The sequence below is a fragment of the Lepisosteus oculatus genome, chromosome 2 (genome assembly GCF_040954835.1).
Source record: "Lepisosteus oculatus isolate fLepOcu1 chromosome 2, fLepOcu1.hap2, whole genome shotgun sequence".
NCBI lineage: Eukaryota > Metazoa > Chordata > Actinopteri > Semionotiformes > Lepisosteidae > Lepisosteus > Lepisosteus oculatus.
In genome coordinates this window covers 41,763,868-41,789,394 of record NC_090697.1, presented here as the reverse complement: position 1 = coordinate 41,789,394, position 25,527 = coordinate 41,763,868, and the positions used below count along the sequence as shown (strand labels likewise).

Genomic DNA, 25,527 nt, shown 5'->3' with positions numbered 1-25,527 from the left:
CAGTTGCAGTGCATGGCAGAGTAAAAACCAAGCTATGAAGTCCAAGGAACTTTCCGTAGACCTCCGAGATAGGATTGTATCAGTGCGTAGATCTGGAAAAGGTTATACAAAAATTGGCAAAGGTTCCCAGGAGTACAGTTGCCCCCATCATTGTGAAATAGAAGAAGTCTGGAACCACCAAGACTCTTCTTAGAGCTGGCCGTCCACTCTAACAGAGCTTCAGAGTTCCTTTGTAAAGATGGGAGAACCTGCTGGAAGGAAAACCACCTCTGTATCAATCAGGTCTCTATGGTAGACTGGCTAGACAGAAGCCACTCCTGAGTAAAAGGCACATGACAGTCCACCTGGAGTTTTCTAAACGGCACTGGTCAGATGAGACAAAAATTGAATTCTTTGGCTTGAATGCCAAATGCCATGTCTGGCGAAAACTAGGTACCTGGCTAATACCATCCCTATGTGTCACGGACGTCCAAATGGACTTGCCGTGGAGAGGCAGGAGAGTGGAAAAAGACCCATATGTGTAGCGGCGAGACGGGAAAAAGGCCCGGGATCGTTAGTGCAAAGCGTTCAGGAGTGCCGTATAGAAACTTATGCCCTCAGGTAGCGGACGTGGGGCGACCTGGTGCTAGGCGGGTCTCAGGACATCCGAACGTCAATTCTGAGCGAGGGCAGAGTGCAAGACCCAGAAATATATAGCCCAAGGGAAAGAGAGGGACCGGAAGGACAGCAGGCAGGAAACTAGGGACAGGACAGAGAAGGAGCGCCCTCTGGCTGCAGAGGGGATGACACTATGGTGAAGCATGATGGTGACAGCATCATGCTGTGGGGATGCTTCTCAGCAGCAGGAACTGGGAAACAGGTCAGGATTGAAGGAAAGATGAACAGAGCCAAATACAGAGAGGGACTTGAAGAAAACTTGCTCTAGAGCGCACACAACCTTGGACAAGGGCAAAAATTCACCGTTCAGCATGACAACAAACACAGTCAAGACAATGCTGGAGTGGCTTCAGAAAAAGTCTGAATGGCCTTGTGTGGCGCAGCCAAAGCCCGGACTTGAACCCCACACAAAATCTGTGAAGAGACCTGAAGATTGCAGTTCACCGACGCTCCCCATCCAATCTGACAGAGCTTGAGAGGATCTGCAAGGAAGAATGGGAGAAACTGCCCAAATCCAGATGTGCAAAGCTGGTAGAAGCATACACAAGAAGACTCACAGTTGTAATTGCTGCTAAGGGGTCCTAAAAAGTAGTGAATAAAAGGTCTGAATACTTATGTAAATGGGAGATTTCAGTTTTTATTTTTAATAAATTTGCCACTTTGTCATTATGGGATATTGTGTGTCGAATGATGGCAAAAAATAAACAATTCAATCCATTTTGAAATAAGTCTACAACACAACAAAGTGGAAAAAGTGTGGAGGGGTCTGAATACTTTCTGAAGGCACTTGTGTTAAGGAACAACTGCCTGGCCTTCACATAATGAGGTAGTCAGACGCTGAATACAGGAAAAAACTTTATATTTCTTTTATGGTTTTACTTTTCTCAATAGCATAATGTTGTAGTAAAAGAGCCCATTTGTTATAGAATATTGCTATTACTGGATATTTTTTCTCAAGATGAAACATTTTCTTGTTACAATGGATTCAGGATTGCAGTTAAGTAACTCCAAACAATACAAATGAATGACAAAGGAGCCCCACTTCTCATGAAGCAGAAAATTCAGTATCACCAATCCTCTAATCAACATGGCTTTGGGAGATGGAAATAAACAACAGCAACTGTAGAACACCCATAAATACACAAGGAGGAGAATACAGCCTGTTCACCCCATCCCAAAATCGACCATGACGCCCTGTTGAAAATGCAGTCTGTACAAATACACCATTTAGATTATCTATGAATAAGGAGATTAACAAAACATACTTTCTTCTAAAACACTCATGTAACGTTCAGAAAAAAAATGTGATGATAATATCACAACAATAATGATGTTAATATATTCGGAAACATTAGCTGGCCTGTAACTTGCAACTTTTCAGCTCTAGACCTTTTCAGCACTTCTAAGCCCCAACATACTGGTATAGGGTGTGAAAATGCTTCTGTTTTTACAAAGGTGGTAAAATGTGATCTTCTGTACAGTTAAAGTCCGGATAGGATTCAAAAAGGAGCATTGTACACATTGTACTAGGCTATACAAATTTAAACTTTCCATTCAAAAACTAAAATGTAAGCGGAAAGTTTACTAATAATAACTAGTCGCACTAATAAACTTTTACTCCTTGTAACAAATTATTTATTTCCTCTCAAATAAAAGACTATAGTCAGTACCCCCCATATAATATAGAGGCAGTAACATTAAAGCTTGAAGTTGTTTTGCACATACAAAAGCACAAGCTGCAGGAAAAACAAACGTTACAATTGTCAAAGGATGATTCTCATTCTTCAGTGTCATTCAAAATTCTAATGACCTTTCTAATGTGGGTAAAGCTTTGAATTTCAAGAAAACTGCCCTAAATGCAGCCAGGCAAAACCTTAATTACATAAGTTAGAAAAAAACAACACAGACTTCTTACAAAATTAATAAATAGCATGCCTGCCATTTTACCTGATTGTGTAAAATGGACAGCAAAACACTGCAACTGTATGTACCGTGATCACTTGTGAAGTATATTTGACAAGTGATCACGGAACATACAGTTGCAGTATTTTGATGCATAAAGAATACAGTGAAATTCCAACACAATGTATCTCCTCTTGCATTTTTAGATGTTTTTATATATAAATCAATAAAATATGACTCTTTTTTATATTTCAATAAGAAAGTCTGTGAAACACCATAATTTGAGGAAGTCACATTTAAGTAAACCTTGGAGCTGTTTATTAATTAATCTTATTATAATGAATTTGTACAATTTATGCGCAATAAAAATCCTTAGGTACAGCAATTGCACAGAACAAGGTCTATGCATGCAGCAGAGGAGAAGGAAAAAACTGCTTCAACAAAGTCCTGTCTAATACTAAGGTAGCATAGCAGAATTTCAATATAATCTACAAAATCTGACAAGTCTTCAAATATGAAGATCTGCAAATCAGACCCAGAAAAGTTTTTGTGATCAAGGAGCCCTGCTAAATTCAAATTAATTCCTTAATACAGTTCTTTCCGATTAGTCCTGCACACAGGAAATAATGGCATTCATGTTGCTATACCTATTAATAGTAGCACAGATGATGATACCTTTAAAACCTTCTGGGATTGCCCAGCGTATGCACAAAGGTACTCAAGGTTTTTTCATTGCATTCTCTCATGGATAATTGATATGTCTCATTTCACAAACTCCACAGATTCCATACAAGACACATCAAATGTTTCAAAAGACACATCAGAACTAATTTTACTACATTTTTGACAGATGCAAATATCTAAAACATCATCAACAAACTGGTCAAATATATTTTAAAACAACTACAATTCTTTACTCACCCGTGATTAGATTTGCTTGTTTGACGGTGAATGCATTGCAGAATCTAAACAATGCACAGTTCCATTCAGAAACATTAATCTCCAGGTATAAAATTCAAACTAATCGTGATGATGCGGTATCTGCACAAGCAAAGCTGTTCGATTGCTTACCTTACAATGAAGAGAGCACATGTAAAAATGTATTTCAGGGTGACAGATACTTTAGAATGGCTTGAACCTGCAGATTTAACTGATGATAAAATGAGGCAGAATGCATTCCAGACTATCACGGTTTGCTCTGCTATACTGTGCATGTGAGAAGTGTTTGGGATAGAGCCAAGTGAAGAAATAATGAACTAAATAGAGCACACCTCTCACACTACTGCTTGTTAACATCACTCTCTCCCACCCTCAATATGATAAAGATCTATCCTGTTACTCTACTGTGCATTTTACATCTACAGCACATAATAAGTAATAAGGAACTTTAAAGCCCAGCTAAACATTACTTTCAAAATTCTTTTAAAAAAAATATTAAAAAAATAAACTCAGTATTTTATATTCAAAATATGTTTCAATGACTTCAAGGTAGTGACAAGGCACCAGTTTAATATTGAAAGAGTGTATAATACTTCTATATTAATTGCATGCTGATTAAAATGTCCAAGCTCCAAAAAAGCATAATGAGATTATAAAGTAAAAGCTTTGAAAAATGTAATATTATTTCCCTGTAGGCAGTTAGCTGCTTTCTAAGCTTGTGGTTCTCTTAAATGAATGATACTGATACTGAAGTGGCCACGTGTTAAAACATGTTCACAACACAGACATGGAAAATAAAAATTTCAAGGTGACAAAATATATTTTTCATTATTAAAACAAGTCTAGTCTGTGAATGTTCTCAGCATTAGGATGAAGCAGAATCTTTCTCAATGAAAAGCTTTGAATAAGAAAGCCTACAAGACAGTGTTTGCAGTGAAACTGCACCTGTATAACTGATAAATGCACAGCCCTGTCTCATTAAATCAACTGTACAGAGTCTTACATTTCACTAACATGCATTTGTAATAGTTCCCTGAGACCGACCAGTTTTGGATGAAAATCTCTAATATCCGCCTTGAAAAGCCCTGCCTGGCGTGTTGTTTTCTGTAGGCTAGACAGCAGTCTTTTTTTATTTTCAACATGGGCATAAAACCCCTGTTTCCAAAAAAAAAAAAGTTACAATTAATTATTCACATGTACTTAGAATACAGTTGGCTGTTCCTATAGAGTCAAGAATGCAGAACAAAGCTAACTGCTCATATGCTACTAACACCTGTCACTGAACAATAGAGAAGAGTTCCTGACATCAGCGCCTGTTTTGATGGCATTCTACCACCTTTTAAGTCTTTTCTCAGTCTAATAGCTGACTAAAATGTTTTTTGTTGCATTTTAGAAAGTTGGAGTAGAGGACTTAGATAACATAAAGAAACTACAGTAATCAATCACATTCTGACTAATGAATATTGGAAAAATAAGTGGTGTATGTTAATGCTACACAGTATGGATCAATAACAAACTGTGAGTCCTGAACTATGCTAAAACCCAACTAATTTTTTTCTGATCTTAAATATTACCAATCACTTGAAGAAGAATACTAAACAGTAAGTGGAGTAAATGTCATGCTCTTCTATCTACCTTTAAACCAATAATGTGTAGGCTATCAGTTTATTTTGTCCTGTTATTTCCATTACTTTCGCATATAAGATTAAGACATTAAAATACCGGTATTAATAAAAACAAGCATTTTCTAATTAGAACATGTAGCATATTCTCTTTCTGCTAGATCTGATCCATCAGGGAGAGTTGCTTGGCTGATGAACTCAATACACTGGAAGTCTGCTTGACATCCTTCAATTTTCAATTAGTATATACATGTGTTGTGTGTCTTCCCATTAGCAGCACCGAACCCACTGCATGTTAGCACTCTGCATATCCAGGACTGGTAATTCTAAATTCACTCAACTCGCTGTGAAAAAAGTTGATAATATCCAGAGAATCAAGAAAAAAAAACCCAAGATATTTGTCTTTTCACAACTATTTTTTATTTCTTATTCACCAATTAAAAATTAAATTAAAACAGTACCATTTCTTAAAACATATATATATACTGTATATGCATAAAAAGCAATCACACACATTTGTCATCCAGAGAAATGTAAAAAACATTGAAGCAGAATCCCATGATGAATTTATGTGCCATAAAAACCAGTTTTACGTATTTGGTTTCACCTATTTATTTTAGTAATATAAACAATAAAAGCACAACAATAAGTACCAGAGTAACAGAGAACAATTGCGTAGTGTAAACATGCTAAAGGCAGAAAGTAAATTATTAAAAAGGAACAGATCCCTTTCCAGGATTTCCTCTTCAGTGTGCAAGTACTGTACACACTGTGGTTTTCTGGCATTTAACTAAAATAACTGTAACCGGTTTTGCACCCTCAGATACTCTCTGCTGACAATTTGCATTTTTTGTACAGCTGTAGTTCCATTAAATTGCAAGAATTTGAATTTCAAATAAACGGGAATCCAGAAGTGTCATTAAGTCTCCCTGGGCTCATGTTTCAGAATCATACCTTGCAGGTATTAATAACCGTCACATGGATCCAAGTTTTACAAATACAAATGGGATGCTTTCAGCTTGACTTAAAATCGCTCAGAGAAATATACAGTAGTTTTTATCACCACAAAGTTCTTTTTCGGGGTCACAACAGTCTCCCTGACCCTCTGCTCCTTAACACTTAAGGACGTATTATATTTTAGTGTGTCTCTGTATCCAGTTTTCACCTCTTCCTATTATACAGTACATTCTTGGGTTTCCGAAATCAGGTAAATACAAAGTAGCTCAGACTTCCAGAAAGAGCAAGAATCTACAAAAAATATTTAGCGCTGTACTTTTACCTGGTGCCATTAAATATATAGTATCAAACAAGACAGTTACAGTATCCCATACCAAGCTTCAGCAAAACACTTCTTACAGAAAAGAATATGGCATGTGGGAATAACCTGCCCATCCCCCATATGTTCTTCACTGGCTCTCGCTCACTCTTTTTTTTGTGAAAACTGCATGTTAGATCCATAAATAAACCCATCAAGTAAATGGAAAAAAAATCTTCTAACAAAAATGCACTCAGGACAAAAATAGAAACATTAAAGTGACTTATCATCTACTTATATAGCTCTCATAATGAAGTAAACAGCATCTGCAAAAGCCGGATACAACAAACACCAACAGTAAGCTTCTCTATACTGTGGAGAAGAGTCATATTGGTACACTGATAACAGTGCAGGAAACATTTGCATATCTAAGGTTTTCCTTACTATCCTGCACACTGCTTATGAAGACACAAGCTGTTCCAACCTAGCAGCAGCAGAGCTAAATGTGAAAATGTTGAACATATTGATTCTGTGACATTTACTGATGTGTAAAGGGCTTTCTTTGCATTAATTTGCATTAGAGTGTATTTTGTGCAGAAAAAAATATCACAAAATGATTTCCTGTTTTAAATTTAGAATCGGCAAATTATTTTTGTTATACTCACCCGATCTGGAATATGCTACTGTGTGCTTCTCATATCCCGGCTTGTAATTATGAACCCATTACATATGGGGAGTACAAGGAAGTGCAGTCAGACTCCTCCGACCCACCCACCTTCGAGCCATTTGTCTTTTAGTTTGTCTCAGGCACCAGAGCCCTGTACCAGAGATTTGGTGCCGATGGGAAAAGAGAAACATCCCTCACAGACAGGATCCTAGCTGATTAATCCCTCCCCGACCTTGATAGAGCTCAGCCAATTGTGGTCATGCTTGGACTGTGAAATGACCCGAACCCCGCAACCAAAGAGCTCAGCCAGAACTCGAAATACTTGTAATGTTGAAAATAATTTGTCTCTACTCTTTCCATGTCCAATAAAGGATGAACTCAAAAATGTATCTACCCATCTAATTTCTAACTGTTTTATTCAATACAGGGTCACTGGGGAGTTGGAGCCTATCTCAGTAAGAAATAGGAGCAAGGGAGGATACACCCCTGGACAGGATGCCAGTCCATTGCAGGACACACAGACAGACAGACAGACAGACAGACAGACAGACAGACACACACACACACACCAGGGCCAGCTTTACCAGTATGTCCTTGGACTATGGGAGGTAAGTAGAGGACCCAGAGGAAACGCACGTGAACATGAGGAGAGCATACAAAATCTTTTTAGATTCAGGAACTGAACCCAGAGCCCCAGCGATGTTAAGTGGTAATGTTATCATATTTTGTAAAATATTTTGTTTTCTCCCACAATTGTTAAAATGTGTGAATGCATCAATTATACAGTTTGATTTCATAGCTTGCGGTTGCTAATAATGAACAAAAAAACCTACAACTGTAATTGCTGCTAAAGTATTTACTCAGAGTGGCAAAATGTTTTCCAATCAATATTTTAGAGATTTGGATTTTCTTTGCATTTTTTAATGATATTTAACTTCTTTCACCCAAAAAAGTGTTCAGTCTGAATACTTGAATACTTTGTGAATAACGTGAATACTTTTGCAAGGCATTGTAAATCATGTATAATTTGTTGAAAGCTTACATAAGAGGGTGGAACACATACAGTAAATGCATTTACTTCTGGTCACTTGCTTTATCTTTGTCTGAGTTTGTATAAAATAAATCTGTCCTAAGAACTTTAAAATTCATTTTTTTCTCATCTTAGTAACCACAAAGGTCTTGTTAGTGAACTGTAAATCCAGCTTTCACGTGATGGGCAAGGATGATTGTATCCACACTTGCCATTTGAATTTCTGGTTGATACATTTGACCAAAATTGGTCAGTGTCAGCAATAAGCTAGGAGCCAGTCACATAATAAAGTATAAATTCTGCTTACAATGTAATTCACTTGCCTTCAAATCTATCTCTTCTTGACTGACCTTTTTTGCTTTGAATTAGAAAATGATGGTTGCTATTCAGAGTATATACTAAAACATGCTATTATAGCAACTAAAAATATTCTAAAATGTCATCACTCATTACATTTTCTTTTTCTGTTTCAGTTAGTTCCGGATTCAAAATTATCCCACATTAAAGAGAAACAAACCCCCAACAACAGAAACATCCCAAACTGCCCAAATAAGTACCTATAATGAGCACTTCACAAAATTATGGTTTCTGCCCCCTTGACCTTACCAGCTAATGTAGCCTGAATAATAAGATACCACATTTTTTTCCACAGTCACAGAAATAGAACACTACCTTATACAGAATAGGTTAGCAACAGAGTTAGGGGTTAAGAGTTTACTACAGTTCATTAAGTATGTGTACAGTACTGTACATTATAAAAAGACCTTTGAAGATGACTACAAAGGACTTTTAATGCTTCAGTTACTGTTTACCCAATTAGAAGAAAAGGTGAAATTTGTGGAATGTTTTCATCATGATATCCTGATGAGGATATAATACATATGCTGTAATCAAAGACGGAAACTGGTACACCTCATTACCATGTAAACTAACACTCAAAAAAACAGATCTCCTCCCCTTCATGGTGACCATTCTTTAATTGTCAGTATATATTTGCATTACTTTACATTAGGGGTTCCCTGTTGATAGTTATAGCTCAAAAGGGCGTCACTCATTTAAAAACTTAGGGAAACATGGGCTACACTAGAAGTGCTGAGTGAATGTGCTTCTTTTTTTTTTTTTGCAGGGGGCTTCAGATTTACTCAAGGAAATTTCCTGTACAAAAATATTTGTCTTTTAGTATTTTCTGTTTATTACAAATGAATATGAGTAAGAGACATATCACTGATGGACCAGTGAGGAGAGTCAAAAGTGAAAAAACAACCACATAAGTAACCTTCAACTGTTAAAAAAGTACATAAGTCAACCTTGGGTTTAGAATGTTTTGCAGTTCCTTTCTTGATAGTTAGGATGTGTTTTCTTTGGTGTTCGCAGAGAAACAGACTGACCTTTCCTAACAAACAAACACCACACAGATGTTGCTCCTCTATGACATCACAAATCTCCATAGCAACCTGTTAAGAGTGACTGCTAGACTGTAATAGCTTATGTTATTGCAGCATCAAGCCAAGAGCAGCATAGGAAAAGACCTTGTTTCACACATTCCCCACCAGCACTTTACAGTACATTGGGACCTAACAGGTTGCCAGTGTATTTATAGGCATTATTCCTCTTAGGTGCTTTCTCTCATTGGACCACCTTAAATAATGGAACATAACCCAAATTCAGACAAAATTATTTTGCAGTTGCAATGTCATTATAAACAGCCTGTATAGTCCAAAGCACACAAATTAAATAAACCTGATTTATTTAAAATATATTGCCATATTGATGGAAACATTCCTGCAGTGTTTAATATAATTTCAAACTCACATTTCCTTGAATTTCTAGATTATACATTTTTGCAAACCCTCCAAAAATGGAAGATGTTTTTTACAAAATAAAAATCTAACACCAGTTAAATATAACGTTTGATTTAGATTTTTTCAAGACAGTAAATCATTTTTTCTTGAATTATAATTTTAACCTAATAAGGATATTTCCAGCATTTGAAAAGGATGTGTAAAAACTTAGAGATATGAGAGGAATGCACATGTTCATTTTTGGAATGGCAGAAAACTTAATTGTCATCTTTCCATTACACAAAGCAAGAGCTATTATAAATACAAGGATATCCCCTTAAGTGAATGTCCTCATATTACTTTGCTTGCCAATTTGAATACAAAATAAATGCTTAGAATGTATCTTGGTGTGCAGAAAAATATTTTTTGAGTGTTGTTCCTGAAATGGTAACAGATACTGTGTGCAAGAAACACAGCAGTTCCTGCAAGGATCTCGATGCGCGTCCTGTCCCTATAAAGAACAACATGAGTTCATTCATCTTCAAAAAGTAATGTTTGATCATATCTAAAAGAGCTGGACACTAGGGATTGTGAATGTTAAAATTCTCCAGCTACTGGTTACAAATTGTGTTCACATCCACCCAGTATACATTTGGAAGTTAGATCACTTTAGGTATTGTTACAGACATCAGGACTTGAAACTGGCCAGGTAGTAACAGAACCATCTGAAAGCATCTAGCTAGCATTCACAGTAGATACAATTTGTGGTGCTGTAGACACCTTAACCTGGCCAAATACCTATCTGTTAACACTGCCTTGCACAGGGATATTGGACAGAAAATGGAAAGAATTAATTGTGTGCTGAATTAAGGTTTGAACTGAGGTTTGTTATTGACCAAGTCCATGTCTAGCCGATGGAATGATTTTCAAAGAACTGTGCTGTTTAACCCATTCAATTTGACTGACAAGGTGTAACGGTATGGGGTGCAATTAATGTTCCAAACTTGTTGAACTGGGAAGCCATGCTGCCCAGTGGTATGCAGTCGACATCTTGCACTATTTGTGCACCCTGATGGACGCAGTGCTCTGAATGGTCAATTGGTGTTGTTTACGATGGTATAATATGAACCCAGCTGTACGCTAATGGTAGAACTTGGATTCTCATGTTTGAGAGCAATACCCACAGCTGTAGCATATGACAAAACTTTTGCTCTCCCACAAGTCTATGTCAGTTAATGTCATATAGACTTCAGGCATGTTTCACGACACTGAGTGGTCCCAACCATGACTTGACATCGCTAATCAGGTCTGCATATTTTCATTCTACAGTATATTTTACATCGTAGCCGATCAGCACTACTGTAGACTGGGGCTGTTTCGTCTTACAGTATGGCCTTCATTCATCCATCCTTTATCCACAGCCACTTCATCCTAAAGAGGGTGGTGATGCATGGAGCCTAACCTGACCAACACAAGGAGCAAAATCCATCCCTAGTTACAGTCACACAAACAAGGATAATTTGGAGATACCAATCACCTCACCCGTACTACACTGGAGGGAGCAAGGAAGCCAGAGCTCCTGGAGAATACTGGGAGTTGATGATAATTCCCCGCCAGCCTAATAACTAATACGGTGAGACAGCAGCACTAACCAATATGTCACAATGCCACCCATTAACATTTATTGAGTCATCAAATAATGTCACATCTAGAATTTCATTTTGTATACTTAAGATTTAATAAAAATTAGGTTATATCTAAAGGACAAAATGATAAGAATTTATTTTTGGATACATTTGTTCAGGAAACCTTGGTGCTGTATAACACACAGCTATATCCTCGAGGCTGGCATACAAAGAAAGTATTAAAGAAACTGAATAATACAATAAAAAAACTACAATAGAATGATTAGTGTATCCAGGGCAATACTTTAAAATCAATTACATCAGTTACAACAGCCAGCCAGGATGAAATGTAATCCTTTGCAGATCAGTGAAGGCAGACATATTCATTTCAGAATGTTTTAAAGATTTCTTTTTTAATACAAAAAGCACATTTGGTGTTAAGACGTTTGTATGTGAGATATTATAATTGTGCTTATTTAAATTGTGTGACAAAGACAGCATCTGCATCTAAAATTTTGTTCCTACAAATTAAATAAATTATCACGAATTTCACAAATTAAGTGATGTCATCCTAACCCAACAACACACCCCCATAAGAGGTAGGAGGTACTGACATTAATTACAATTCTGAAAGTCAATGTAAAAATGCAGTAAACAAACAGGAAAGGTAAAGGTGGCATGCACAGGCAGGCTTTTAAAAATAAGTAATAAAAACCTGGATGAAAGGCAGAAGGTGCATTTTTGATAGAAGCAATCTGCATGAATAGCAAGACCATTTGTGGAATAGCTGTGCAGTCTAAATTGATATAATCTAGGTTCACATCACTTTAACACATCAATTAAATTTCAAAATTATTCATGAGGTCACAATTCTTTAAATTTGTCCAAATCTGATTAACTAATTGTCTTTTATAGATCACATTAAAAATTCCATGTGAAATCTACTTTCCTCTTTAGACTTAGGGATTTTTTTTTTGCTTATACTTTATGCTAAGTGAAAAAGATTATGATAACTTGGCATGAACAGCTTTCACAATAAAATGACATACCTAGTATCACCATTTTATCATGTTCTAATAGATTTAGCTTTATTTTGTGAACAAACTGGACAATAAAATCATTGAAAAGATTGAAAAGACTATCAACTCTTGAAATAATAGAATATCACTTCAGAAACAATGTGTTTTTATTATTAACATCACTAGGAACAGTTATGTTAGTGGCACATTAGTACTTTGTACATTCAAGAAATGAACAACATTACATATGCTGTAAATAGACATACATTATGAGGTTGTGTACATTACTCCAACAGTATACAGTACGCCTCACACTTGGCAAACTCCTTTCTTATTCAAACTCCAGGGGAATGAAACCCTCTTGTGTTGCATTTTGCGAATGAATTATTTAAAAAATGTGAATGAAAACCATCTCATGACTTGAATTTGCTGTCATGAAGATGACAATATATATCCCTATGAAAGTGGTCATTTGCATCCTGATTTTTTTAATTTCAGTTTTGTGTTACTTGTCTTATATCAAGCATTATCATATAATTATGATTAAATAATTAAAATAAGGGACCTTGCATTCAGTTCAATTCTGCACCCAGGGTGCTATTTGTGTGGAGGTTTGTGTCTTCCCTGTGTTTGCATGGGTTTCCTCTCATAGTTCAGTTAATTGGCTTCTAGGATTGGCCCTGGTGTGAATGCGTGCTTGTCCGTGTGTGTCCTGCGATGAACTAGTGCTCCACCAAGGGTGTAACCTGCCTCGCGCCCATTACTTGCCGAGATAGGCTCCAGATCCCCCATGACCCTGAACTGGATGAAGCAGTTAGAAAATGGATGGGTGGATGAAAATAACATTTAGAATATTTATCATGCTTAACTGACTTTTCCAAGAAATATTGCTTTCAGAAAAAAAAGACAGGAAGACAGATAACGAAAAATGTAAGTGTAACGGTGGTTCACCAACTAAAATACATACTTTATCAACAGGCTTTCATATCCTGCTGTGTTACTGATTTGCTTATCCTGAGCACTGCCTTTCAAATGCATTTGAGAAGCTTTTTATTTGGGCTATTAACACTAATTTGCACACTGAGTAAAGATCTAAGTACAGTGATGTAAATTATATACATATATAATAGGAAAACAACAAGTAAGAGTAAAACAGTTCTTAAACACTGTAAACCACAGGGTTGCTATTGTAAAAATCCTTGGAATTTTACACTTATAATTTAAGTGTTTGAATAATAATTTGAAATGTTTCCAGGGCCTTAGTTATTAACCTCTTCTGTAATGTTACAGTATAAGAAATATCTTTGTTCCAGACAGCAGCTATAAACTGCCTACCATTTTGAATTGTTCCATACTGTAAATTTAATAATACATAATAACTTAAGGTCTTCCACTGTAAACTTACTTCCTTAACTCATTTTAATCAAAAGTAATGGAGCTCTGCTGGTGATTTTCTAGGGTTGGCATTGGTAGGGCAGTCAGATTTCTGCATATAGATCACAGATGTGCCTTGGTGATGACTAATGACTAATGTGACTAATGTGATGACCTGGTTATGACTGGTATGATTGTAAATAATTTAAATCAATGTTGTTTTTTCTATGGTCATGTTGTGTATTGTGTGTTGTTTTTTGTATGTGCATGTTGTATACTTAATACACAACAGAAGAAAACAAAAGTGAACAAATAAAAGCACAGCAAGCTGATTAAGTAAAATTAAGAGTAAGATTAGACTGCATAGCAAAAATAAAAAGACAGGTGCTTCGAAAAAGGAGGCAGTCGCATTGTTTTTTATAGATTTGTGATGTGTGTTATAGTACGTGAATGTGGTGTTGTTTAACAAGAAGGTTAAAGAAAGAGGGTAAGAAATAGAATATCTCAAATTTACAGTTCTAGGTATAAAGCACATTAGGATGCTAAGCCATGAAAAGCACTATATAAAATATGACTTGACTTGAATAATTTATTCTTAGTATACTCAGACAAGGTATTAGGTATTTTAGATTTTGCTTTGTAAAACAGTCCTATACATTTCCTCCAGTTGTCAAATAATGTGTCTCATACTGCATGCTGGTATTTCTTTTGTGCTACTTCAGCCACACAATAAGCTAGATACAATTCATGGTTCACACATCTTTACACATCATATTTGCTAAATTGTAGTTAAATGACAGGTCATGTGCTTTTATTGTCAATAAAAGTCTGAGTATACTGGTATCCATGAACTTATTACTGCCTCTAATGAATGTATTTCAGCATGTTTTTCCAGCCAAAATTTTAATGTTGGAATAAGAATGACAGAATGTACTGCAGACATACAGAGGGAACACAGATGAGGACGATTTTGTACATTCTTCCTGTTGTCTCTGATTTATAATTCCGACATCACTAAATGGAGGAGTGAATTAAAACTAAACTAAAACTATGATAAAGAGTTTGTAACAAAAGAGTTAAGTCACTAAAGTGAACTGCAGCTTGTTATGTTCTTCTTTACAAATGGGGTTTTAAGGCCTTATTAACCTGCTTTTCAAAAAATTCTTGCTATTCCTAAAAACATCAGCAATATACAAGCATGCAAACATCAGTAGGCAATTACAAAAAATAAAGGAGTAACACTCTTCAGGTTCATGTATTTGGTGAATGATTTAATGCTTTGAAATGTTTAATCTTTAATGGATTCATATTATTATATGAAACACACAAAACTTGGCAGAAAATAAGTATCTGGAGTGCTACTACTTATGTGTTAGCATATGATTAGTATAAAATTTTTCTTAATCTTACTTTATGTTACTAACATGCACAATCACCATTTCTAATACAACAGATGTGAGACTTAGTAGGATTTCAATAAAAACATATTTATTTAATATATATTTAATATATTTAAATATAAATTTAAATTTAAATATAAGAATTTAAGATATTTAATTCTTATTTGCATGTTATAGAAAGGATACTGCAGTTGCTAAACTTATTCTTACAGTATATTCTACTTTACAGGTCATGTATTACTGATCTACATGTAATACTGATTTACCTCCTAAGTACTTTCTACTTAGGAGGTAAAAACAAACAGTAATAATGAATGCAAATCCATACTAAATACTGGAAAAACTAGATTCATCATTTGGAAGCACAGAGTAAGAATATGTTATAACAGATACATGTATTATTTTTTTTCAGAAGCTGATAGTATTTAATGTATTTACGAAACACATTAGGCCTAATATTGACAACATTGACAATGACAACCAAAATAATGTTGCATGTGTAAAATGGAGTTAAATTTTCTACAATAAAATACATTTAAATTATCTGACTATTTTAAAACATAAATTATACTCATGGCATTATGTGTTAATACTAAAAACAATTTGAAGAGTAACATAAGAATGCATTGAAGTGTTATAGTATTTGAAATGTTTTATTTTTCAGTCATTGATTTGTTCACCATTTAAACTTAAATTAATGGACATTGGACCAAATTAATAATGTTTTTTTGTTTTCATTTTAAAGCTTTATCAAGTTAACAAAATAGTTTTCTTGATTATAAATCTCTAATTGACATAGTAAGTGAACAGTGTATTCGTGCTAAACTCTTTTACATATAAATATACGCATTGCTGAAGATGAATAATGAACACATCCATGTGCTTTGGTTTCAAAATGTTAAACTGTATTTCAGAATGAATCCAGAGAAGATGGCAAAAATAAAATATTTTAGCTTTTGATCAACACGGTATTTCAGTACTTTATTTTGGTAAAATACAAATTAACACAATGAGAGAATGAAATTTAAAGGGCTAGCGTACTTAATATTTTAATGTTAATAATTTGCTCGCCTTAGTTCCTATGTCTTATAATTAGCTGCAGAAGTTCACAATTCTAGCACACTGCTAATGCTCCCTTGGTACTAACTGTTCAAAGGAAGAAGCATTCAGTTCTTGCCTTTCTGTACAAATTGTTCTCAACCATAATCATCCAAATTAGTCCAGTACATGTACCAAAAGAAGCAAGTCATATAATTGCCTTGTTGTATTATCTTCTTTTTAAAGTAGACAAGATGTTTGTGGCCATGTTAAAAGGTGCTTGTTATGAGTCTGGATCTATGGTACAGAAGACTGCATACAGTATATTAATTTTAGTAAGATGAGAATTCTCATGTAATTTTTAATATAGATTTTTAAAATTTTAACTACAATCAGCTTTTGTAGTGCTCATAATGAAGTTGTACTTACCTAACAATGGTGGTGATCTGAATGAAAGTGGTCTGATTAGGCCGATGCAGCAAGACTTCTTCCTTCTGTTTGTGGAAAAAAAAAAAGAAATCAATACTGAACTCTCACCGAAGGGAAACCTCCAGTGAAGGATGTCTCATTTCAAATATCCGTAAAGCAAGTATTAATCCAAGGCATAATAAATGTTTAAGCAGTGTCTTATGGGAGATTACTATTCTTCTCTTTCCATAGCAAAAGCTAAAGACAAAAAATATACCTTCATTCTCTTGCTGTTGACTTAGGGTGGGATGAGGGATTTGTAAAGAGGTTATTTTAAAATATCATGGCAAAGGTAAAGCCAAATTTGTTCCAAAGATACTGGCTGAAAGCAGAATTACAGTGAGATTACTTTTCCTTTCCTCAACCTTCCGCGGTCCAAACTACGAAATATGGACACTAAACAATGCAGAGTAAAATTCCCATGTACAGTAAGAATAACAGAAGATACATTTGCATTGTTACATCATTTGTCATTAAAAGAGCCTCCATTACACATGCATTGAAATTTCTTGCATTTTGTGCATTCTTGCAAATACATTTTTTAAAATACAAAAGCACATTTAAATAAATATGTATACAAAGTATCTCTGATTTTAATTGTGACACTGCCATCTGGCCCCCAATCTTCTTTAGAGTACATAAAAAAAACCTTTTCAAATTCTGAGTAAAGCATAAATACAGCTATTTTATTTCCACCTGATTAATGTAAACAAAATATTAATGTGGGCTAACTGACCTTCAATGACTACCCTTTTTATTGGTATAGTATGTAAATCAATAATGATCATCAAAACCAACATGGGTTGAAGCCTTTCCACAAACCACAACCTATATCATAACCATTGTATGACCATAATTATGGTTAACTTGATTTTCTGTTTCAGAAGAAGGTGAAAAGTACTCCATTGTATTTACAAATCTCAGGACTAAAGAAAAGTTCAAGACATTATGGTACAATAAACTATTTTCAGTTAATTCCTAGCATTTGAGTTACACTGTCAGAATTGGTTTAAAGATGGACACTCGATTTAAAAAAATATGTTCTTATGATGACATAAGAAATTAGGTGTTGTCCCTTTTCCCAAACCAAGACATGAAAAACACAAGGCCTCACATAGGATGAAGCTCATTTTATGTACTTTGTCAATAGATATAATTCATTTATTTACATAGAATAATACAACCTAAAAAACAGTTTACTTTATCACCATCTCAGATTGTAAAACCTATTAGTATACAACATAAAGCTTTGGGTTCCTAATCAACCAGCAGCTGATCTGGTTCTTATCAAGGAAAGCAAAAGATACAATCAGAGGCATGCTAGAAGAAACTCTTAAAGAGCAGGTGAAGTGTTGTCTAGTGTCTTAAAAGCTTGTTATTGGCTTACAAATATCATTATAAACATGGAAATTCATTGTCACAAATGTAAACAAGAATAATATAATCATATATCTAGTTTCATTTATACAAAAAGCAATTTGTAGTCATTTGTCTTTTCATGTGTCTAAGGTCAAAGTCCTTGTTGTACTGTATGCTTGAAATAACAGAAATACAAAATACAAGAAGAGTAAGAAAAATCTTAAATAACGTACACATATCATATACAGAATACAGTATGATGTCACATTAGAGTGAAGAGAGAATCCAGAAATTTACCAATACATATTTTAATAAATACTTTTATAGCAGTGTTGAGTTGAGAGACCCAATTCCCCTTAGGGTAAATTCTAAGCCTTCTTCCCATGTTGGGTAGGAGTGGTCGTTTATAACCCACAGAGATTTTCAATTTAAACACGTTGCATTTGCAGGTGCAACAGTCATAGCCAATTAATTTAAAAGCAGTGTGGACCACTCTATCCTGTTGTCTCCTCTTCTGACTGGCTAAGTTTCCAAACCAGACTGTCACAGAAAAACATTGCTTTTAATTATTACCCTGTATAAATGAACCTTGGCTTCCTGAGACACACCAAACTTTCTGAGCTGGCTAAAAAAACAGTCTCTGATGGGCTTTCTTTACTGTTTTATGTACAATGGTCTCCCATTTCAAGGTGGAGGAAACTTCTGTGCCAAGAAACTTAAAGGAATCTACCCTCTCCATTATCTTTCCATTAAACACCATAGGTTGCATCTGATTCATGTTATAGCTGAAATCAAAGATTACCTCTTTGGTTTTAATAACCAAAGCTATTGAGCTGGAGATTGTTTTGATTAATTTCACAGATTTGGTAGTACATACACGTCATTAATATACAAGGAGTATGGAAGTGGTGACAGACTTGGGGGGCACCTGTATTTAAAACCAGTGGATGTTAGAGTTTCAGGTGTACTTTGACTGCCTGCTTCCTGCTTCATAAAAAATCTAGAATACATAAATGCTTCTGTCATCTTAAATATAAATAAGCAAAATACAGTATGTTATAGATGTCACAGATGAAAATAGTAAATAACATAATTCGACTGCGAAACCATAATATCTGTAATCCCGCTCATTTGAAATGTTTCAGAGGTCAACCATCTCAGCAGGTTGTTGGAAACATCAATGATATACTGACATTAAAATGTTTCTGAAGAACATTTAATCATTTTTTTTTATTTTGTTGCATCATAGCTATGCATAAGAGGAACTGCAAATAGCAAATTTAGTTTCTGCAAATATATTTGTTAATATTATTAAAGTTCCAGGAGTTATCTCAATGGATAGGATTAATTATCAAACTTCTGCAGCAAATGGACAGACAGGGATCTGGACATTGTAGACACTACAAGTAGGTGGTCATTGCCACACTTTATTTTTGAGGATTATTCTAAATCAACACCAAACAGACGTCTACCACAGTGACGGCCTGGCTCTGCTGAGAAGGACTGAAGCATTTTCTGATTCACTGCACTATTACAACACTTTACAAGAGTGTAAAACTCACTTAAAGGATAGCTCACTGTTACAACTGAACTAGGCCCTCTGGTATGGTCCACTATAAATGGATGACAGACCTGTTCCTGAGGCATAAAGCATCGCTGTATTGTTGCCACACAAGAGGACTCTGGTATTGATAAGTTTTACTTTTCTAAACTTTAGGAACCAAACTGTTAACAGACCTTTTTTTATGTATTCAAGTACAGTAGGTAGTTGCCACAGCATGCATAGGCTGCAAAAGAATAGGTGAAAGTTAGGCTATGATACAACAGGTAAATATTACCCCTGAAGAAGGCTCCACAGCCGAAACGTTGCATCAGCATGGAATAAACCTTTACCTACTCCTTTCTTTATGCAGGGTAATTACTGATGCTGAATGCAGTACTGAATCTAGTACTTCATAGTGCACATAACAGGGCCCTTCACGAAGTACAACCTTTGTTGGTCTGCGCAGATCTGACCTGTATCTGACCTGCCGCTAGCACACTTGCAGTTAGCAAGTGTTTAAACCATCCCAAAGCTTTCACATTTCATTCTGTTAGGCATAGATCATTCTCTAGGACTGATTGTATTCTTACTTCAAACGTGATCCAATCCATCTCAAAGTGGGCATTCTACGTAGAGTGTTTTTTGCAATGTACTCTGCCTGAATATTGTACTCCATAGCTCTCTTTATCGAAGGGTGCTCATCAAGAACGTTCTCTTGATGTCTGCCATTTCTGTAGAACTCTTTACATAACCACTTCACTGACCTGACACTTTAGTTCTTATCAATATTAAAAAGAAGCAACAATATCTACCACTTTATTGTTACATGCTATTATTTTTAGAGGATACTGCTTAATCACCTCTTTTCAGTGATTTTAACATGCATTCCAGATTTAAAATTAACCAGTCTAAGCCTGCTGGCTTTCAATTCCCTACAGATACAGTACATATTGTTTCATCTGTAAACAAATCTGCCATTAAGTATTATCTTATATCTTAGTGTAATACATGACTATTGAAATTATTTTTTTCCTTGATCATAAAAACAGAGACAGATTTAGAAATATAGTATCAAATTCTAAATTGTCTCCCAGCATACATCATTACAATAAAAATAAATGTACTCCTGTGCAACATTTTTTTTCAATTCAATTCCACATTTGCTATATTGTATTAATTTATTGTTGCTCCATCAAAAAAAAATGAAAATGATAAAAAGAACTAAAAGTACTAACCATATTCATAAACATCATTACTGGATTTTACTGGACTGTTTTTTTTCTTTGCATGAGAATTGTATTGCATGCATAGCATGTACAGTATATACAGCATTGTATAAACAAGTTTTTCTGAGACGTACATATCCACCTCTCTACAAAAGACAGTTCAAGACTATCAGTGTCAGGCTTCTACGTCTGTCACGCGTGCAACCACCCATATACAGTGTATATATATCTCTGACTCAGAGGTACACTTAGATGGATCTGCGTCAGTGCTATGGCACCATCAGAAACACTTAACACAAGGAAAGCTTTTTCGGATTCTTTTATGTCACTGTACCAATGCATTTTTGCAATGGACTTTTCTTAACATATCAAAATGAACTGTAAATTACACTTTTCAAAGCAACTACAAAAAAGTGGTTTTAATGTACCCTACAAAACATTTTTTTCCACTCAACAATTTGATGTAGCAATTTAAATTCCCAGAGCGCACAAGGTAATAACTTACTCTGAGCAGAAATGAGTAATTTACTACTGTTGAATATTTACTAGATAGGAGAGTTTACATGCTACAAAAGTTAGAGAAAAAAAGTAGTCACTGCACAGATCTCCACTATTCTCTTGTGCCATGCTGAACAATTTAAATGATAATTTGATCATTTAAATGATAAGACCTACAAAATAACATTTCTCCTAGAAAAGTATTTAGTCCATGGTAAAGCATAACTTACCACAGTACTTTCTTGAACTGAAAATTGCCAAGTGGTGAAACCTAGTTTAAACCATGTAAATAAAAGCACTTTCTGTAAGTATTCAAAAAGAATGCTAGTAAACTGTAGGTTGCATACAATAAACTGTATACAGTACACCGTGTTATTTCTCTTCTGGCATTATTTTTATGTGGGCCTGTGTTATCAAAAAGAGAAACAGTTGTGAAGAATAAAGGACTTTCACCTCTCCAGACAAGCTCAATCAATGTCTATTCAATATTTAATTGAAGTAATCTGAAAATACCTCAAAAATACATGACCCCACCTTCTATAGATGGATGTTACTCAGTGTTCTTTTAGATATAAGTATAGTCACTTTTCAGTCTTAACTGGAAAAATAACCATGTACTATTGCAGAAACATCATAAATGCAAGAACCAGGATAATTTCCCCCAGGAATTATTGTTTTAAGCATATGAATAAAATCAAGAAATCAACTGAGAAAATATGACCTCATCTCAAACTGGTGGTGGTGCATAAACACGGGCAATGAATTGTCAGAATCTACTATATATTGTATATATAGTATATTAGTATTGTATATATTGTAATATAAATGTATACAGTAGCAATTGTATAAAACTACTGTATTTACTTTTATGTCAGGGAAAACATTTCAGGGTCATTACTTTGCCTGTATGCATGAGTGGGGATGCACAAGTGCCTGAATTGACCTTGTCTATAGTAGGTTTTTGCAGTTCTATAAAAAATCGAATTTACAATGAGTAATATATAGTTACAACAATGTATCCTTTCATACACAACATTTTCTCTGAATACAACTTCTGTTCTACTTGGATAACAACAGTCCAAAAATAGCATCTTATTAAAATGTATACACCACAGAAAAACATAAGCTACATTCATTTTAAATTCACAAAATAATGCACATTAATAATTCCTACTCATTTAAATCTAGCAGCTTCAAATGGGAATAGTTTTAAAACTAGACTTTATGGTGTAGAAAATCTATGGCAAATCAACATAAAAATGCAAAAAAAAAAACAATCATACACCAACCCCATTATATCCAACCTTCTAACAGGTTTAATATTGCTTGAAACTGAACACTGAGCATCTTAATAAAAGCTGCTTTCAAGGCTAGGATAAACGTCTGAACTGATGAGTCATAAGGGTCATGTTGTAAATTGAAAACCACAGTTCTGTTAACAGTTCTCATTTCCAATGTGCAATGCACACACAGATCTTTTGAATTAGGCGATTTTTTTACCTAATTACACAATCCATCAAAAACAGTTCAATAATTCTTACCAATATTTACATACAGTAACTTAGCATATTACTATAATGATAACATTTAAATTGAATTAAAGAATATAACAAATGTTTTGAATTTGATATTTATATACTGGTATATCTTTTGAAAACACAAATATCCCAGGTTTATTCCAGTGGCTTGTTGGATATACTGTATATTTACACGTTAAATGGGAAAGCACACAGATTTGTTAAGTGGTATTGTTCCATGGGGCAACACAATTGGCTAGACAGGCCAAATTAAAGACGTGACTTTGGCCATCCCGAGGGATGAAAATCACATGGTTGCTATCAGCAATTTACCACTGTGACAGAATTTAATAATAATTCAACACACTGGAAAAAAAAACAGGAACCCAGCTCTCTGACATTCAGACCACAAGACACGGGATACCTACAGTATAATGGTCCAGGAGTTTTAAATCTGCAATAATACTTTACAGACTGCAGTGGCTGGAGTATGAGAAATTCCAGAGAGACATCAGCAGTATGACAGTAGTTGTGTGAAAATGACCTGCATGCTCATTGATCATTTAGAGGTAACTTCTTGAAAGCTGAGAAATGCAATTGCTTTCATCTGTATAATAAAGAACATTTGAAATGATGGCATAGACATTGATAGGGGTATTTTATTTACTGATTGAATACTGTTTTGCCCATGTCAGATCTGATGGAAGACAATGTGTATGAAGATGATTTGGTAAGTGTTATGATGGCAGTTGTTTCATTCAAACTAAACAGCAATGTAGTGAAGTATGATTAGGTGAGGAACAATTTCCTTTAACAACAAAACTGCAATGGTGAAGACTGAGGGCAATTTAGTGCTCAGCAATAAATTGACAAAAAACATCAGCCAAAAGTAGTTCAATTCTTCAAGCTAATCTGAAAAAGTTGTTTTCCAGCACGGCAATGCAAAACCACACAGCACTAGGATTACAATGGTACAATTTCAAGAAAACAATGCAGTGATAGTGCCATGGTCTGCTTTTTCCATTTTCATATTTTCTGTCTTTGAAATCTTTTTTAATATCTGTCAGTCCATTAAGCATGGCTATTGCATTTCTTTTGTACATGAATGTCCTTAAAATAAAAAAAATGTAAAACAGTTTCTTAAAAATACTCAATTGTTAGATATATAAAACTGTAAACTCTAGTCTACAGAACTAAACGTTTTGAAATCCAGAACACGGTAGTTGGCATTCAGCAAAGTTGCGTGAAACTCCAAAGGATTAATGAAACAAAAACATAATTTGTGAGAACTTGTTCAAGTGACTCCACCAGTAATTGCCCTCACCCTAGCTCAGGTTCGAGTCGCAGTCATGTCACTAGCAGTGTTGAAGTACAAATTGCTGAGTATTGCCAAGTACAAATACAAATTGCTCTGTATTGCCAAGTACAGAGCTGGATTAATCAGCCTGGGTCCTCTTAGCTCTCAGAGACACAGCAACCCCTGCGGCCTTGTGCCACTTCCAGACACTTCTGTGTTGCTGTCGGTGTGTGGGTCAGAGAGATAAAGAAAAACCGAGAATGACCCCTCTGTTATCAGACTTATCTGACTGCATCACTGCAAATACTAGCATATTATATATCATATATCTACTGTATATATACAGTACATTAACAAGGATAGTGTTCAACAACGGATGTGTATATGATGAAACATACAAGACCATCAACACTCGGTCAGTCAATGTCCCTATTTGCATTATGTAGAACAAGATATGAACCAGTTCCTTTCTAGATGCCTCTTATAATAAATAGGCTTCCAAGATGTTTAGACTTTGATTGATTCAATCCTATTCAATTAAGGATATTTAGTTTTCAGGGGTGGCACTATATACTGTATATATCATCCATCCATTTTCATTAACTGCTTAGTTCAATACAGGGTCATGGTAAGCTAGAGCCTAACCATGCAGACAATAGGCATAAGGCAGAATAAACCCTGAATTGGATACCTGTCCATTGCAAAACACAAACCATCATTATGCCTTTGGGCTCTGGGAGGAAACAGAGAAAATCTTAATGGCCTCAGTGAGAACATTCAAATTCTACACATACTGTACATTCTAACACAAGGATTACAGTATTGCACTTCTGTTATTTTTCTCAATGATATCTCTCAATGAAGTTAATTAATGTGCTTTAAATACTGATAAATCACCTGAACATTTACATATTGAATGATCTTCAGAATAACAGTTCAAGAATAGGCAAACATAACAAAAAACACATTAAAATGTGCATGCAAATAAATTGATGGTAAAGATATCCATGAAATAGCAGATTACGTATTGGAACTCGCCTTCTGAACTAAATTAGCTCACTTGTAATATTTCTAAAGGTTTTTTTTTCTGACAAGTATAACCTAAAACATACTTGCTAATATGAGGATAGCAGAGGATAACATTAGAAATAAAACTGATTATTGTGTTTATACTGACTGCTACTGTGTTTTAGAATGAAATTCCAACTAAAAGAGGCTCTTGAGAAGCTCAAGTACTAAAGGAACTCACTTAGGAGAGAGTAGGTTATTCCACTGAAACCCAAAGCACATATTTCAGTGCAGCTCCAAAC

The 25,527-nt window shown here is 34.9% G+C and overlaps 1 protein-coding gene across 8 annotated transcripts in view; it reads right to left on the bottom strand.

The window, feature by feature from the left end:
- plcb4a (phospholipase C, beta 4a) overlaps positions 1 to 25,527 on the bottom strand; it is a 162,569-nt gene that overhangs the window by 65,224 nt on the left and 71,818 nt on the right. For 6 of the 8 annotated variants that reach the window (XM_015350630.2, XM_015350616.2, XM_015350650.2 and 3 more), the window contains exon 3: positions 16,739 to 16,803. The gene's annotated coding sequence lies outside the window, so the exon portion shown is untranslated. Of the gene's footprint in view, positions 1 to 3,630; positions 3,772 to 7,040; positions 7,150 to 16,738; positions 16,804 to 25,527 lie in introns of those variants that run through there. The other 2 variants (XM_015350641.2, XM_015350635.2) reach the window with 2 other exon arrangements.